This window comes from Platichthys flesus, chromosome 2 (genome assembly GCF_949316205.1).
Source record: "Platichthys flesus chromosome 2, fPlaFle2.1, whole genome shotgun sequence".
NCBI classification, from domain to species: Eukaryota; Metazoa; Chordata; class Actinopteri; order Pleuronectiformes; family Pleuronectidae; genus Platichthys; species Platichthys flesus.
Genome location: NC_084946.1, coordinates 2,107,224 through 2,125,566, shown reverse-complemented (window position 1 = coordinate 2,125,566; position 18,343 = coordinate 2,107,224). Strand labels below are relative to the sequence as shown.

At 39.9% G+C, this 18,343-nt stretch overlaps 2 long non-coding RNA genes across 2 annotated transcripts; one reads left to right on the top strand and one right to left on the bottom strand.

Moving 5' to 3' along the window:
• Positions 1 to 1,455: 1,455 nt before the first annotated feature.
• LOC133973623 (uncharacterized) lies at positions 1,456 to 2,486 on the top strand. The gene is made up of 4 exons (XR_009924587.1): positions 1,456 to 1,708; positions 2,112 to 2,188; positions 2,281 to 2,346; positions 2,420 to 2,486. It is a non-coding gene; the product is annotated as an uncharacterized LOC133973623 (long non-coding RNA).
• Positions 2,437 to 4,376, bottom strand: LOC133973616 (uncharacterized). Its single transcript, XR_009924586.1, has 3 exons — positions 4,245 to 4,376; positions 2,968 to 3,338; positions 2,437 to 2,564 (listed from the first exon to the last, which is right to left on the bottom strand). It is a non-coding gene; the product is annotated as an uncharacterized LOC133973616 (long non-coding RNA).
• Positions 4,377 to 18,343: the final 13,967 nt, after the last annotated feature.

Below are 18,343 nucleotides of genomic sequence, written 5' to 3'. Positions count from 1 at the left end.
TTGAGTACACTAATAAAAACGTTTTTAATTAACAATCTATTGTCACGTGGTTTCTGCAGTATCTTATTAAAGGGCAATAGCAAGCGTGTTTGTTGTACAAGTGTGCGAGTCTTCTAAATGAAACACTGAGAGAAAGAAAACATTAGACAACAACTTTCCTGCAGTTTACAGACCTGAAAAATATCTCTATGATGATAACTAATTACATATCATGTACATTTGATACATCTGATGTATTTTAGCGAAAGTCCCAAAAGACTGACCCCAGTAAAAGTCATAATTCAATCATAATTCTCAGAACTAAAACTCAGTAAAAGCTTAATTACTGAGACTCCAATAAGTTTTTTTTTAAATATTAAATATGATAACTTATCTGTGGTGACAAACTTCACCATAGACATAGATTATTCCAGTTCAACACTGATTTATATGAGCATGTTAAGGACCGGGTAAATGTGTTAATTTTAACGTACCTACTGATGCTCAAGGGTCATGGACCGCCTCTATGAATTCTGACACTTTTCCTACAAGTCCAGGTACTTCTCAACCAGGTGGAGCCATGCTACATTTAGCACCACCCAGAACTTTGTTCATGCAGATAATCTTGTCTGTAAATTGGACGTTTCATCAAGGTGGCTTTTTGTACCTAGATTTTCCAATGCATCACCCTATTTGTTTTTAACTACACATAAGATCAAGTACCCTACTTTTCAACTTTGCATTTAACATTTAGTAATACAACATAGGGGTGTACTCAGCCTTGTTGCATGCTGTCTGTAATCGGGAAATTAAAATGTGCTCCACTATCACAGGCATGGCACAAATGTAATTGTCTCCCTACTGCTCCCAGATGAGGCTGAGTGAAGAGCAGTGGAAGAGGCATGGACGCTCCACGACCATTCTCCACTGATTAATCCGCCTGTTTGAAATTGCCTTCTGTCCACAACAAGAGCAGGATGAATCCATGGCGTGCGTGAAGCTAACAAGTGAAGAGGACCAGCGGGGCTCTCGCTACACAAAGCCGCGTGTTTATTAGAGGCCAGATCATGTCCATCAGTACTCCCCGTGCCCTTGAGATAAGTTGAGTTGAAATGTCATGCTGATAAAGGCAGTAATAAGCTTGAGAGGAGGCAATGGGCTTAAGTGGCATCTGCATCTAAAAAGACTGACATTTTGATTAAAAGTGTCCTTTAAATATTCATGGGAGTACCAGACACTTGATCGGCATTTCACTGTCTAAATGTACTTGTGTTCCAGTGGTGAAAACAGGAGCTGTGCAGAGAAAAACAGAAGCTGCTTTCTGGAATTATAAACCTCTGTTATGTTTGTCAGTCTATAACCATGTAGGTACCCGTTTTGTTTATATAGAGAATGACTGTGACTGGATCATAGACTGTATATATAGATGGACGGAGGGTCCGTGACGTCACCCATTGGTTTCTGCAGAGTGAGAATAAGGCTAGTAGGAGGTGTTCCCCCTGCGCCATCTTGCCGGTGCTTACTCCTCCTCGTTCCTGGCCACCGAATCAATGGGCAAGGAGGAGGAGCGCGAGTGAAGACTGACAGCCGAGCGATGCTCTCGGAGCTCAGCGTTTCCAGGTTAGCTCAGAGCTAAGGAGCTAGGCTACATGCTACCCGACGCTGCTAACCGGTTAGCGCTGTGCTGTAGCTGATCCGGCTGGTCGCGATCTCTACGAACTCACTAGAGGTAAGTTACCTTGAAACTACAACAACAAAACCTATTATATATATAATCATATGCTTACATGCCTCAAGTGGTTTTTAATATGTTATTGTTATAAAAATTACCGTTTATTTAACACATCTAATGAAAAGATTGAAGCAAGTTAACTACAGAGTTGTGTGTTTAGTTGTGAATTGATTTTAATAAGTTAATATCAATACGCTACATGTTTAAGCTGCATGTGATAGTAACTATGTTTCACAAATGTGCTGATACAGGCTGGTATATCCACCATTCCCATTGCCACCTCATTTATTTAGCCTTTTATGGAGTTTTAGAGTGAATTGGACAGATTAGATATGATTATAATCTCCACACACCAGTGTTGTAAATAGTTCTCATTAATTATACAATTATGTTTCCACAGAGGGAAGTGGAGAGACTTGATGTGGACGGTTATCAACAGCTCTGTGGGAGATTATCACCTTGAACATTACAGATGAGGTAGAAATACATTTTATCCATTTGTACAATGTTTTATTTCTTTCAGTACATTACATTTGGCTGACATTTTGATCCAAACTTACTTACAATAGGTACAAACCCAGAGCCCAGTAAATCGGTTCCGACTGAAATCTGTGGTGCTGAACACAGAATAAACTGTAAGAACCAGTCTTTGCTGGAACATACACAACACAAGTCATTCTTTTATAATGAGTTTCTTCTTTTCCTTAGATGAAGCACTGCAGCACCGGATCTGTCCTTAGCAGCAACATGGTGGAGATCGGCAGCTTCAGGGTGGTCAACACGAGTACGACCTGCACAAGCTTCATCGGCCCAACACTTCATGTTTTCTCCCTCAACTAAAGATTGCCTGCAACTATTTAGAGTTGGCAATCATTGCTATGAGTCATGGATAATATATTTAATTTCTATATTCATTATAGTTGGTTACAAAAATTATTATCTTTTACAATCTGATTGATACACTTTAGATAAAAACCCAGTGTTTTATTTTTCTAATTCCCAATAAGAGACAGAACACCGTCAGCATAGCTGAGTCCTTCAGGCTCCTCCATCCCTCATAAAATGACAGGAGACATAAAAGTATGGCATTTTGTAGAGGAAGTGTTACTAATGAACAAAGTTTCTGTCCTAAAAATTCTGTGGATATTCAACTCTGTATTTGAATTAAACAGTGCACTACCAAGACAATGCAGTATGGAGTTCTTCCACATTATCTTTGCTTTGATTGTTTGAAAGGTATGAAGACAAATCTGTACCTGGAGTCAGTGCATAGGTGATGACACTTAGTGTTCAATCTTGTTGGAGTCCTGTTCTGTCTCCTCATGTTGGACATCCACTGGTGCAGGCTGTCTGAGTCAAACTCGAAAACACACCGATATGTGTATAAAAAAATTCATTGTAAATAGAGTAGAAATGTACAGTACACAGATCATGATAAAATTGTAGTTGCCATGTAACAATCAAGTTCCTTGATTTCTCAGAAGTTATTAAAGCATTTCTGTGTACCCTTTTGTCAATGCTCGAGTGTTGTCTCTCAAAATGTTGACTGCAGAGACTCGGAATCCAGTTCTGTCTCTTCATGTTGATCACCCACAGGTCTAACCTCTCAGGATCACCTAGAGGAAAACTAAACGAATAAAAAAATATGTAAAAAACAATATCTGTCAGGTTACCATCTTCATACTTATGTATATGCAAACAATACAATTTCAATTACTTCAGTCTTTTTAGATATCCCACTTCACATTATCCATCTGTTGCATTGCCTCTTTGTGTTATTAGGGCCTATTTGTTACTTATATTTGAAGTTATTTCATATTCATATAGTTACTATTTCATGCAATATTCACGTTTCTAACACACAAGTGAGATGAGTTTGAAAGCGGACAATTATGGAACACAAACTTAGTATTCACTGAAACCAAAGATGACATCATCTAATGAAACAAATATATATAAATATAATAACTATTATTATTATCAACTACCCTTGCCAGATGTATATAGCCTTAACATTAACAAATAGGGTTCGTCTCGATAATAAAACTCATGCTAAAGAGATAATATAACATCATTTAAGCTTTCATTCCTGTGACCAGGCTTACATATGTGCGCAGTAGTTTTACATGACGCACCAACATTGATCGCTGTAACTAATTATCTCCATGTCTACATTGAAACACTTCTCCACTCTGTGTAGAGTGGGCACCGGTTTACTGTGACTAGCATTAACGCTCCATAATGTAGCATGAGGACCGCATCGGGCTGTGCTGCTCAGAGAGGAACCTACAGGTTATGCGGTGAACACAAGCTTAAACAACATTAGCATTAACGCTCCATAATGTAGCATGAGGACCGCATCGGGCTGTGCTGCTCAGAGAGGAACCTACAGGCTATGCGGTGAACACAAGCTTAAACAACATTAGCTTAATCTCGACATAAGCTAACAAGCCATGCATCGTGAGCAACACTACCTGCTAATCATTGCTACGCTTCTAATATATGAATTAAATAAAAATCGATTTTCACTCACCGGAAGAACTTGACAACAGAGCTGTGAGACGGTCTGTTAGTACAATGAACTGCACAGCCAGCCATGGTTTGTGTCGAGTGAATCGACGGGGATCCGCCGACATGAACCTACGAGTGGACCGAGCAGCTTGCAGGTGGCTTGAGGAGAGCTAACGAGCGGCTAGTGACAAGCTCTGCCCGCATCGTAGCCTGTGCCCAGGTGTCAAACAGACCACGCCCCTAATTATGCATAATTTTAAACCTCAATATCGCTTAAACGGGGGAGTTAGAAAAAAATTCACCCCCCTCAGAGTTGTCATGAATGAAGAACCTCGCGATTGAGACTATTTTACACTTCCGTATCGGCCTCATCGCTCAGCCCAGGATGTTGCCCCTTGGACTGGATGCACCATAACACATGTTTAGGAAAATTACAAAATCAAAATCACATGAAACACTTATGGATTTGAACAGCCCATTAGTTTTGAACACACAGGACTGTTAAGGATATGAGCTCATGGTGTAGAGGACATGGAGCAAGGATATGTTCAGCGCATCTTTGCTAGTTTAATGGTGGGAAAATAATCTATGCACCAGGTACATGGTATAAAAGAGGAGTGCTGTTTTCAAATAGCATTAGAGCAACAGGGTGCCTCATTTTTAAACCGACACACCCCTGCATGCTCAGGCAGGTGTGAGCGCAGAGTGCATACATTTTAGACCGTTTAAGTTATTTTTATTTAGAGTATTAAATGTTTTTTATTATATTTTGTTTTAACGGGCGCAGTCAGTGATTTACTGCTCCTCCCTGTGTCTCTTTCATTCATGCTGAGTACTGCCAACCAAATTGAGCCAAACTGATTATGTTGGGATCAGTGTTGATACTCTGGTACAAACCGATGATAAAAGCTCAGAGACGTCAGCACATGCATACAGAAGTCACATTGTGATATCGCTCTTATCATGTCCTAACTGCTGTTACCTTTCCCTCAAGCTTAAGGACTATCATACCGAAGCTACGCAATTTGGTTATAGTAATCAACCGATTGTAATGATTAATTTCGGCTTGGCCAAAAGTGATCACTATAAGTCGTTTCTAATGTGGCAAAATCTGAACATTTCCTCATTGCATATGTTGACTAAACATTGCACCATAGCTACCAATTCATTCATAATTTACCAAAAATATGATAGTTGTTCCATGCAGCCCACTGAAAGGCCAAAACACATTATTTTGAAATCCTTCTGATGAGTAATGGTTTGCAGAAAAAAAAATAGTAAACATTTCCTAAATACATGATATAGTGTGATAATGGATAAACCTCTTTAGCAGTGTAGTTATGGGCTTTGTGAGTGTGCTGTGATTTGCTGTAGGCAGTGTAACAATGGCCGACAGGAAGAGCTGTCTTTCATTCCATTGCTTTTGAAACCCCTCTGGAGTCCAAGGTCATGTTTCTCATTTTGCTCAGTGCTGAATAAGGCCCCATCCCTACGCCCCCATCGGTAAAAAGAGAAAAGTTAAGAGAATATAAAAGGTAAGGGTGTCTTCCCCCCACCCGGTGTCTCCCCCCCCCCCCATCATCATAAATCACTTAAGTCTGAAAACTCTGCTTCTGATTGATATACTAACTCAAACTGTCAAAGTTTTACATGCAGCTGTGAGTTTTCAGAAAACTATTCACTATCTACTTTGTTGTTTTAACGTTTTACAAGGAAACAAAAGAAGAGACTGTTAATCATCCTAAGCTTCTGTTCGTTTAATCACCATGTCTGTAGACACAATGGTATTCGTGACATTCACCTCTCGCATCATGTTTTGATGTGTATCCTTGGTGACCTTTTGGATTAGTCATTCAATTGCAGGGCACACAGCATCTCAAATTGTTGGGGCATGGTGAAGAATGGATTAAAGAGCAAATACATAAAATGTCTACTGCTCTCTGTGTCTGACACATACATACACACACACATTAACATTATTCTCCCATGAATATAATCTTTATGGTAGTATCCAACAACACTGAGGCTGCATATGATATCCAAAAAGAGGAGGGTTCATTATTTTCAGATACGGTCACAGTCCCCACAAAGAACCCTCATCAGTGGCCAAATAAACCCTCTGAAAAATGCTTTCTATGGTTTTTGTTTATCTATATTTGTGGGGCTAACACATACTGTTTGTCCCTTACAAATTACCTGTGAAGTCTGACTTTCTGAAGGCATCACTCATCACCTGTTCATCCACAGATCATATTCAACTGTAGTGTTTAGCTACTTTGGGATTTAGTCATTAAAACTATGGAGGAAAATGTCCAGTGCACCACATTCTCCGAGGAGCTATTTCTACTTTGGACACTGTTGCTATGGACATTAATGCTCGTGTGACGGTCTGTTTTGCTCTGCTGCTATTTCTATGTATTTCACTGGAGTCAGGTTTAATGGAAGCAGTGTAACTTTATTCTGCAACCTGCAACATATATGGGACAAACTGCCAAAGTCATCGATAGCGCGAGCACCTGCTTCTGCGTAACACGTGGTCGTATAGTGGTAGACAATTTATACTTTACAACATACCTGCAACATATATGGGACAAACAGCCAAAGTCATCTACAAAAGAAAGTTGCATATTACTTTACAGGTTTCATACACTGAATTAACCATAAGCAACTAACTAAAACACTAACACGGAAGAAAGACAACCTACCGATAGCGCGAGCACCTGCTTCTGAGGTAAAAACAAAGTGCGCCAGACTTAATCCCCAGAAGCTCCCGCGATAGGTTTTCAAAATAAAAGACACGGCAAAATAAAAGAAATACATCAAAAACTGTGGCTGTTGTCCCACATTGAACAGGATTTAACAAACAACATATTTACACCGTTACACTCGCCGATAAATAATCCTGAGATTCACCCACTCTGTATTTTGTTTTTTATAAATGCAACCAGATTTTTACAGATGGCCTATATTTCTCAATCAAACGCTTTAGAACACATAGGGTTTAGATGGAAATTGCCCACTTTATTTCTACATACTAAAACAATGAGAATGGACAGCTGAAGCCATGAAAGTGGGATTTATGGATTTGAAAAGGCCCATGGTGCCCTGAAAAATGACAAGCTAACCACAATCAGTGAGAACCCAACAAGACACAGTATGAAACAGAGCACTTCACATTACCGGCAAGCTCAGGGATTCAAAGCAGTTAAAGTGAGTTAAGCAAAGACAGAAACAGAAAAAAAGGAAGATGGAAACAAGGCTTACTAAGCGAAGATGCTGCACTGTGACAGCTCGATTTGGGCAAGGTGACACTGTAAAGAAAATTGAATGTGCCATCTGGTAGATCATAGGGAGACAGTGATACCAATAGAGAGGAAGAGGGAGACAGAGGAAGACACAGGGACACGGAGCAAACACAAAGACAGATAGCGACAACAGTTTGAAGCTGCTGATGCTGTTCTCTATCATAGAGCTGTTGTCAGGCTACTGGATCGTCTGAGCAGTGCCGGCCTCTCGCTCTGCTTCAATATATCTAAATAAAATGACAATGCAACTGCACTCCCGAGCCCCATCCCTTCTCTTTACAGCGATAAACAGCCTATTGACTGTGGCTTCACTGTCAAGCACTATCTGCATCTGATAAAGGGCTGGGTTTCCTCGCCCTGCAGGAGGGCAGGGCATAATAAATAGCATTTACTGTTCTTACTGTGGGCCTGTATTCATTCCTTTATTGCACTTTATTCCAATATATTGTGTTTAAAGAATTTTATTACACTGTAATTTAAACCCACTGTTATGTCCTCTTGTTATAAGCAACTTTCTAAAAGATGCTTAAAAGGAGAAATTATACAGAAAACTCTTTAGATAAATAAAAGTATGGTGACTTTAAGTTAAAATCCTTCCTGTTTTCTGCAACAACTTCTCCAACCTGAATGGCCATGCAGGTCATCTCTCTGTTCCTTCTGATACATCCATTTTATAATAGTGAAGCTAAATCATTTTGATTGCCCCCTGCTGGCTGGCTGAAGCATAGGCCATTTATCCCAATCCTTCCATGTTAGCAGATGGAACATGGTCCAAAAAAGATGGTTTAATTAGTTATTTGACTATGATAATATAGAGTGAAATGCATGACTAATATCTATCTCAGTATTAGCACCGTTATGGCAAGAGGAGGTTAGTCACAAACATACTGTTAGACTTCTTTTTTAATGTAATTTTTTAGGTGACTGTGCTATGGTAAATGCTATGGTAAAGGAGCTTTGAACATCCAAAAGCAAATGAGACTGTAAGTGGGTGGCTGCATTCCCTGTCTTTTTCATAGTGTAGAGAGAAAAGGGCTTCACCTGCTCTATTGCCTTTTTAAATGGTCTTAATGAACAAATAAAAGCATTAAATCTGGGCTATAAAACACTTAACAGCGGTATAAGGGATAAGGGGAACAAACACTGGGTGATTATTCACTGCAAAAGAAAGAAGAACATCTGAGAGAAAAATTTATTTTGGCACATGTGACATAGAAAATAAAAATGGGGATGGTGCCTACTGCTCTCACAATAACCCTTATGATCACATGCAAATTAAAAACAAACCTATTTATATATAGCTGCTGGGACTCTGCTGCGCAACTGCACATTTCATTTCTCCCTGCAGGCACGATGAGGGAGTAGAGTGAGGTTCTTTTTATTAGACGTGGTTATTAGAATATTCATATTAAATTCACCAGCCATTGATATTCATTTGCGACAGTCTCTGTTGTTACAAATTCAAAATGTCACAGTGAAATTTAAAACAGCCTGAAAGGCATGTTCATTATTTTCCTATTGAAGTGCTGTGGTTCATTGGTTTGGGATTCTGGCTCCTGGGGGCTCTAGTGCCTGCTGAAATTTGGTGAAACTCATCTCTCAGATGTTTAATTTAAGTTATTAGGAGCCACAGGTGAATCAGTTCATTAGCAGTGAATTGTGTTTTCATATTCCTTCTGTAATGTGCAGGAGTCTCACTCCTGATTAACGATGCCACTTGTTTGGATCTATCTCCTGCTGCTAATTTTATTTACATCACTTGTATTTATTGTACATTTTAAGTTAAAGTATAGTAAGTGATTGACTAGAGGGGCATTGGCTAGGTACAGAAGTGAGTATTCCCCACAACCTTTTAAATGTCAATCAAAGAGATGCCAATTTAATTTACAGTAACAGAAGGTGGGGCTTAATGATCACAAACACTTAACTCAACAAGCAATAAACGCCTTGGGCCTCTGCTTCAACAGTGTATGACGCTTGACACCATGCAGAATGTCCACATCCACTTTGTTGGGATGTTGGCTGTAAGGCGATTATAAAAATAACTAATATATCATTTTTTTGCTGTGAAAAGCATTGAAACATATGTTGATGGTTCCCTGAAACGTTGACTCATTCGTGCTGATGCCAGGCTCAGCTTTATGGAGGCTCAGAGCCCTGTTGAGTCCAATTTGGAGTCTGAGGCCAACATCTGGAGGCTCCTCCTCTTCTTTGCTGGCTCCTCTGAGCGTATTTGGGTAGTTCTACTGGGTTCTCTCTGCAGCAATGCCTCAAGGCTGCGCCACACCTCTTCTCTCTCTCTCCTCTCGGTAGATAAATTAAGGCTTTGAAATGTGGGTAAAGCTTGAGCCATCCATAAGTCTCATCTTATAGTATCTGCATGGTTCCAGGAGGGTCTCCAGCTTCTGCAGTTTGTCCCACTCATATGCATTCAACAGGGTTAGCTTGTGCTTCTGTCGGCATAGCCTTGACAGCCTCCTGGTACTTCAGCAGACGAGAAGGCACAGCGATGAGTTCCATCTTGTGAAAACATCCAAATCAGTTGCTCTGTCTACAGCTCAGGTTCTTTTTGCTGCTGGTGGAGCTCCTCTGTATAGGCATGGCTGTGTTAAAAATGCTCCTCAATCTTGCAACACTTGTGCATCTAGAAGGGAAGCTTTTTCACCGCAGCTACCATGTTTCGCCTGCTGTCTTTGCTGACTGTAGTGATCTTTTGCTGAAATCCCCATGCTTCTGCCACAGACAAAAACTGTTCTGCAGGGTAGTGCCTTGTGACACGTTATCATGCTTAATGCAAATGAATGAAGGTACACTCACGGTCAATGATGTGTGAAGTCCCACGTGGTAGTTGTGATAACTAACCGAAGTTCAGTGATCCTCAGTCAGCAAATCGTATTTTGCTTCTGCTACTATGTCTGTGTCGTGAAGCTGCTGGATTTTTAACAGAATTTTCGTTCTTGATGTTGGCTTTCTCTGGTCCTTAAAAGCCAAATGAGCTTGCACCTTGGAGAATTTGTAATATAAGGAGCGATTTATCAGTTAGTAAAGAACACTTGTCTGCAGAAGAAACTGGTTTGTTTCGATACTTATGTTTTATTTGATACAACTTGTTGAACAATTAATCAGTTCAATTGTTGTGTGGCAGTGTATGGAACCACTGGAGGCGTGTTGTCCCTCCACCTATTTGTCCCTTAAATAACTAAAATACTCCACCACTGACTTCCAACAAAGTTTTCATTGGTTAAAAGCACTATCACTTTCTGCTGCTTAATGATAGCAATAAAGCAACAATGAGAAGTCAGAATGTCATAGGCAAAAACTATTCTGTACATCTGCTGATCTCATACTGAAAGTTTTTTACCCAGGAGGCGGTTAAGGTCAAATAGAGGATGCAAGTTGGAATTTGTATACATTTATGGCCATTAAGCAGTTAGGACAGGCATACATCTGCCATCTCACTTAATTGTAGATGTCGTTCATTCTGCTTAGTATCCCCCTTTCTTCCCGGTCAGCAAATGGTGGCAGACATGCTGTCAGTGAACAAACAAGAAAAAGCAGTGGTTTAGATTTGTGCTCCGTCTAGAGAAACAGGTACTTTTCCCCCTGTGAATTGTGTGACAGACTGATGTGACAGAAAGTTTCCACAGAGAGGGTTCATTACTTCACAGTACGCTGGAGAACCCAGATCAGAGTGTGGCTGCCATGCCACAAATCACAGGAGGGCGAGTGTGCATTTCACCAAGCGTGCTACCTACACACCACAGAGACTACTTATTTTTATGCTTTTAAAAATTAATTGACTTTTTTCCCCACCCCCCTTTGATGTCAAGCTTCCTGCTGTCACAAACTTAGCTGCCTGTAAAGTTAACTTTGGATTCTTGCATGAATGAAAGTCAAGTCCTTAACAAATGGCTTTGTCAGGCAAAACACACACAACGACTACTTTTTTTTAAGTGAGAGTGAAACATTAGTTTTAAAGTGTCATAAAAATAAATAGTATGTTTGGTCTTTGGGTCTTTGAGTAGTAGGTGAGTAGTAGATTGATGAGTCAGCAAAACACAAAAACAAAAAACAACAATGATCTATTTTTGGCAGGCAGAGACAATTGACCAGATCTTGTCGTTCTAAAGGTGATGGTCACATAATGTGTTTGGTTGTTAATTTGGAGGATTGTTGGTCAGAATACAAAGGAACAAGTGAAGGGAGACAAGACTTTGTGTTGCAATTAAGGAGCTTATTGTAGACTAGAGCAGCTGAAATCTTAAAACAGAGTTTTGGACCACTTGAATAAGGGTTAAGTTTCTCCCTGCAGAGTTTAGGACCGGAAAACTTGATGGGACAGTTTCACAGAAGAGCTTTGAACCATTTCCATTAGGGCTTAGTGGTAGTTTGTAAAAGTTATCCTCAGGCTAAGAGTGTTGCCACAGTTTGGGATGAGTTGGAGTTGTTTTTCCAAACTCTGGATCACTCTATGAAAAAGCCTTTCTGCAGAGCTCTGTATTATTGGAAACTATAGTAAGAGCTTTGTTTCAAACTTTACAACCACTGGCCTTGGTGCAGAGTATGGGGCCAGTTAGATTCAGGCTGAGAGCATTGCCTCAGGGTTTGTCTGCAGTTGCTGCAGAGAAGAGTACAGGACTAGGGCGGGAGCTAACTGGCTGAGACTGGTGAACATTATAAAACTTGTTGTGTTTAGGTTAAAGGTCACAAGTATTCTTGGACTGTTTTGTAAATGACAAATATCAAGTAAAAGTGTATTTTGTGGCTGATAAGGATACACTCACTAAAGGACAGGGCAGCTTTAATTTTCTGAATTGGCTGGCTTGGAAATGAATATGGCGTAATCAAATAATATTGGAGGAACCTTGATGCAACAGCTGAGTGAACTAGATGGAGGATATGAGTAAGCATCTAACAATAACTGCATCTAATGGGTATGACATGAATCAAATAAGGAACCAATTCATCAATATTGCTCCCTTGAATCCTCACATAGTGTAGCCTTTAACACTTGCAGACGCCTCACAGCAAATCCATCCTTACACACAGCTTTTATGACAGCAGTTACATTAATGCATAAAATGCTTTAGAATACATCTATTCCTACAATGGCGTCTGTGGCTGAGGGGTAGAGTGGTCATCCTTCAACCTGAAGGTCGGTGGTTCAATCCCCAGTCTGACCCATCTGAATGCTGAAGTCTCCTTGGGCAAGATGCTTAACCCCGAATGGCCCCCCATAGAATAACAAAGTGCTGTGGATTGATGCACTGTATGTGTGAATGGGTGAATGTAAAACTGTACTGTAAAGCGCTTTGAGTGGTCATCAAGACTAGAAAAGTGCTGTATAAATACAAAAACCATTTACCATTTACAAAGGCCAAACATTTTTTCTAAATAAACTGAGGAAAAATACTCAGAACAATTAAGTGTACAATGAAGTTGAGGCGGTAATGAAAGCCTTGTTGCCATTATATGGATGACTCAACTCTTAGGAGATAAAAGATGTTTGCGCGCAGTAAGGGCTACAGGGCCATCAGAGGCCAGAGAAGAAGAGGTTTAGTCCGCGCTGAATGATAAGAGTAAAAACAATCAACTAGTAGATTCAGTATATGGATGGAAGATTAACACTCTTCAATGAAATACAGGAGAAACCAGAAGGAATGTAGCCGGGCTGCATTTACACCAGAAAGCCCTGTTCAATGAATTAACATGTAATATTAACATCACAAACTGAATAGATGGTTTGTTATTAATCATATGGTCAGGGCGAAATCTGGTTTCTGTGATGTTCTTTTTAATGTGTGGATGCAATTTTCTCTTTAAATTTATCAACTAATCTGTTTTCTGACCACCATGAATATGTCGTCACTGGGGCTTTATAAAACAGTGTTGCTGTTGAATAAATGTCTGTTTGTCTTCCCATATACACATGAACAAAGTGATAGCTGGGAGTGAATGGCGATTCTATGCTTGTACCTTGGGATTGCAAATAACATATTTTTTTAGGAGTAGTTTGATTTGAGGCTAAACTTTTTGAGCAGTTCTGCTGGGAGTACATCTGTGCTGTTTAGGTGGAATGATGGTAGACAGACTTCCAACATCAAAACATAGCAATAAGGAGTTGTCAGGACATGAGAGGTTTTCCACCAATTAAAATCGTCCTAACTGTCTGCCACATACTTTTCCAAACCTTCAACATTTATAAAACCGGAATGATAGAATGTTCTGTTTTCAAGGATTCTTTCTGACTCACAGTTGTCCACTTGTTCCGCAGTGCATTGTTCATGAAAAGTGGATTTTTATTTCTGTTCTGCAACTTAAATCTCAAAGGACGAGCTAAATAAGCATAAGTTATCTGCATGTGAGGCAGCATATCTTTCTCCATGAACACTCAACAAATCTCTGCTGTTTCACCATTTAGAGTCTTGGAGAGCTTTTCAGGCAGGACCCGTGGTAAAAATCTCTTGAATTAACTGCAGAGTTTGCCTGCAGTTTGCCTCACACATGCACACCACAGTGGGAGGTTCTCTGCACAGACACATTCACAACAGCAACACATCCTCCGTGTTATTCAGGTGAGAGGTGGAGCAACAAGGTGCAGGAGGTAGCGGCAGGAAGGGACTTAATACCTCTGCAGCGGAGATCACGTCATTTTTTGGAGGAGAGCGTGGCCTAGGGGATAGAGTGGGTGCTCTGCAACAAGAAGGTTGCCGGTTCGAATCCCACTCTATCCCATCTGCATGCCTAAGTGTCCTTGGCAAGATACTGAACCCCTAGATGGCCCCTCATAAAATGATGAGTGTTCTAAAAATGTAAGTCGCTTTGGATAAAAGTGTCAGCTAAATGACATGTAATAATCATTTTTTGGTCGACACACAAACACCATCAGCAGATCTTATCACCTTAAAGTCTCTTGACTTCTTCGTCGGTGTCCTCAATGATGATTTGAATGAATTAATAATTCTTTGGGTCTAGGGCGTGTTAGAACCCCCACTCTCGCTTGCGATTAATCCAGCAGGGATCCTCTGCTGTGTTCACACATCGACTTCTCCTGGATTTCTACAGATTTTATACCAGGAGGCCAGACGGATAGAGTCTGCAGAAATTGCAGAGGGTCTCACTCGGAGATTTGCTTTCACACATGCACCTCCTCCGAAGAAGAAGATACAGAGGAACTGTATAGTATTTCTAATGAGTTTTATATTCTTTGATGGAGTTTTTACTTGGTGCCTACTGTAGCGAAATGTCCACTCTGAACACGTTGTCAATTTAGATTTGTGTATAAGCAGAATGAAAATGGGATGCATGTTTAGATTTATCCAAAATAGATATCTGCTCTTTTCATCTGCCCAAGGAGACCATATGGTGGTGGAATTGTTCTCATTTGGTTCTGCTGTTGTATTCAAGGTCAAAGTGTTCATTTAACCTTCAATTATAAGAGTGTGTTCTTAAGGGTATTTGGTTTTGCTCCTGTTTCTGTTCTCTCTGCTGTGTGTTGTGCTATTAACTTCCCTATGTAACCCCTGTCCTTGTCTTGAGGTGTGTTTCTTTTTGTGTGTATGTATCATCAAGAGCATAATAACCTAATTGTGGGGCTTTAATTCATTTTTCATTACGACACTGTGATAAACTTTGGAGGCAGACAGAATGAGTGTTTATAAATGCTACAAACCAGATAGCATGTTTGGTGGTGGCTGCCTTTTAAGTGTGCATTTTCAGTTTAATGAGGTAATTTACATAATGTCTGAATTATTAAATTTGCCTACCTTGAGGAAAACCTCTGAAGCAGAAAAAAAGTAACGCATCATGGTACGAAAGACATTTATCACAGAGGTTTAAATGAGCACTTAGTGATTGAGGCAGTGACTGCTGGAATGTGTGTGTTGATAATGTTTGTTTAAGTCAGCCGACTATAAACTAGGAGGGTGGTATAGAATATTAGAGAGGCCTTACACATTAGTGTGTACGTGTGTACGTGTGTTTTGGAAGCTGGTTCCAGACAGTTACCATACAAAATGTTTAAATATATTGTATCTTATAGAGCAATAATACCAGCTTTATTCTTCTAAAACTCAACTGTTGACATAAATGGAGCCCAGCCAAATTGCCAATTGCTTTGGGTAAATGTGTTTTAATAAGTTGGAATGTGTGAAGCTTTTCCAATCAATTTACAATACAATACTATGGGATCAAATAGCCAATGAATATTAATCAACTCGTGCAGCGAAATCTCTAAAAGACAGAAAATAAAATGTCCTATTTCTGGAAGTGACACTGGTCACAAGCTACAAACTCAGTTACCAGCCTGAATCATCACCCTTAACTCCTGAGCTGACAAGCAAATCAGCATGTTGCCCACTAACCATCAATTCAGTCGAAATCAAATCAGACAATTAGGGCAGCAAAGGCCAGCCCCACCCTGGCTGACATTCATCTATCTATTTAACTGATACTACAAAGTTGACCAGAAGCATTGTGACCTCACAGCTGAAATTGTTGTTTGTCGGTCCTTCTGGAGGTAAGTAAAAGGGTTGGTTCACCCTAAAATGAAAATTCACTCATTATCTACTCACCACCAGTGGTAGACTGCACATCGGGAGCACCAGGACATTTTCCACTTTTTCGCCTTGAACTGAAAACTTGACCATCAATAATAATAAAGAAGGAATGAGGCTACATTATCAGGCTACACTAGACATACTGACGGCGGGGGTCACTATAAACAAGAGTGAGGTGAATATCTCTGTCAACTCCCAAGAATTTTATTTTTCAGTATTATTTAATACGAGCAGGTTATGAAAAAGTTAAACTTTGCCTTTCATTTTCCCCAAAATCTTACAGTGAAATCTTCCCCTTCATCGTCATAGTGGTTAGAACATATGAATTGAATTTTCATTCTTCTGTGAACTATCCCTTTATTGTGAAATGCTGAAGCAAAACTCAACCTAAATATTTTAAGAGAACCGATCGGTTTGGAGCTTCTAGACCTGAAACTGGATTAGCCAGCTTTACCGGAGTTATGGAACAAAAAAAAAAACATATCACATACACAGGGCCTGATCTAGATCCCAAATAAATAATGCTAAATTAGGTGTGCATTAAAATAGATTGTATGTTTGGTATGCTGGTGATTTTCAAAACATTATTGCGTACATGATTACAGGTGGAGACAAAATAAAGGCAGTATTTAAATAAGTGTTTTGTGTGCGTTAGTGTTTTCCGCCATGGAGCATTCCGGAGAACAGAGTGACTGCAAGCGGAAAGTAAAATTGAATGCCATGGAATTGGAGCTGTTACTCCGAGAGGCAAACAAACATGTTACATGCTACAGCAAACAAATATTAATACAACTCAAAGAAACGTGATATGAGTATCTGCAAGCAAGTTAATGCAGTGTGTAAAACAAAAACAGATGAAATAAGAGAAGATGGAAGGACATAAGAAGTATAGTATAAAACAGGTGGGGGGCCTTGGAATAGATGCCTCTGAACAATATTGAGCAGCAGGCGCATTTTACTTTCTGTGGCACGAGCGCTCTGGAGCAACACTCGGGCCATTACAGCGCACATGGAGCGCACACAGGTAGCTGGTCAGCGCTGTATCTGGTGTGTCAATGGCCTTCAGTGTCCTGACACGAGAGGGATTATTTCAGCTTCTGTCAATCCAAACATGTTAACATGAGCAGAAAAAAATGTTTCTCTCCGTCTTTTTCTGTGCCGTCTCCTCCTCACCATTATAACTGCAGCTATCTGTGCATGTCGCTGTGGTGATAACCACCTACCTTTCAAATGTACTAAATATAGATACAGTCACAACCACCACAATTATTTTCAGGCTTTGTAAATCCCATTGCATAAGCTAAATTAAAGTGTTTGCATTTACTCCTCCCGATAATTTGCGCACCTGGGAAGAAACACCCGATAATGCATATTCATTAAGGCAAATGTAATAAAGGTAGAGCGTGTGTTATTCCAAACGCAATCCTCAGTACGCACCATTAGAGGATCAGCTTGCATGTTTTTTTTGCAGTTGTGCACATGTTTTTAAACTTACAAACCTTAAGTAGATCAGGCACATAATAAAAAAATATATCAATATAAGAGTTTTTTTCAAACTGCGATGAATGTTTTTATGGAAGCACAAGTCCATATACTTTGTAAGCGATGTAATGTTATTTTAGTATTTCCACTCAGTTAGTTAGTGTATTATCTTCCTTAACTAAAGAAATGATTAGAAATGTATCCAGACTGAAATAAAAAGACAATCAGCAGAATCATCAGCAGGATGGTGTGACAGCCCAAAAACAGAGTCTTCTCTGCCTCAGAGGGGAACTTTGGGGAAAATGCATTTTCTTCCTTCGGTGCTTGTTTGCCCCAAAGCAAGGCATTAAAACCCTTGAGTGGGTTTTCCAAGACACTAGCAGTGAAGAGTGTTTGCTGTATATCTGTGAGGCACACCTGTGGTGAGACAGAGCTCGGCCTCCCCCTGCCAGCTTCAGCTGAACAGCTGCTGTAAATAACAGCATGTTTTTTAGCTGATAAAAGAAATAGCTTTTGGCTCTCCCCAACAAAAAATAGATATTCATTTAAAGTGATATTACACAAATGTTGAAGGGTTTCACTTCAAAATGCTATAAATCCATTGTAGAACAACTATCTCACCAAATCTGCCGTCATATTAGAACCTAACCACATTTAAGCTCAGCAGGACATCGGATCTCCCCCTGCAGATCTTACAGTTTTTCTCCATTGCTTTGGCTCATTTCACGAAACAGAAATGACATTCTCAGAGCTCTAAGTGCAATTGGCAAAATAGC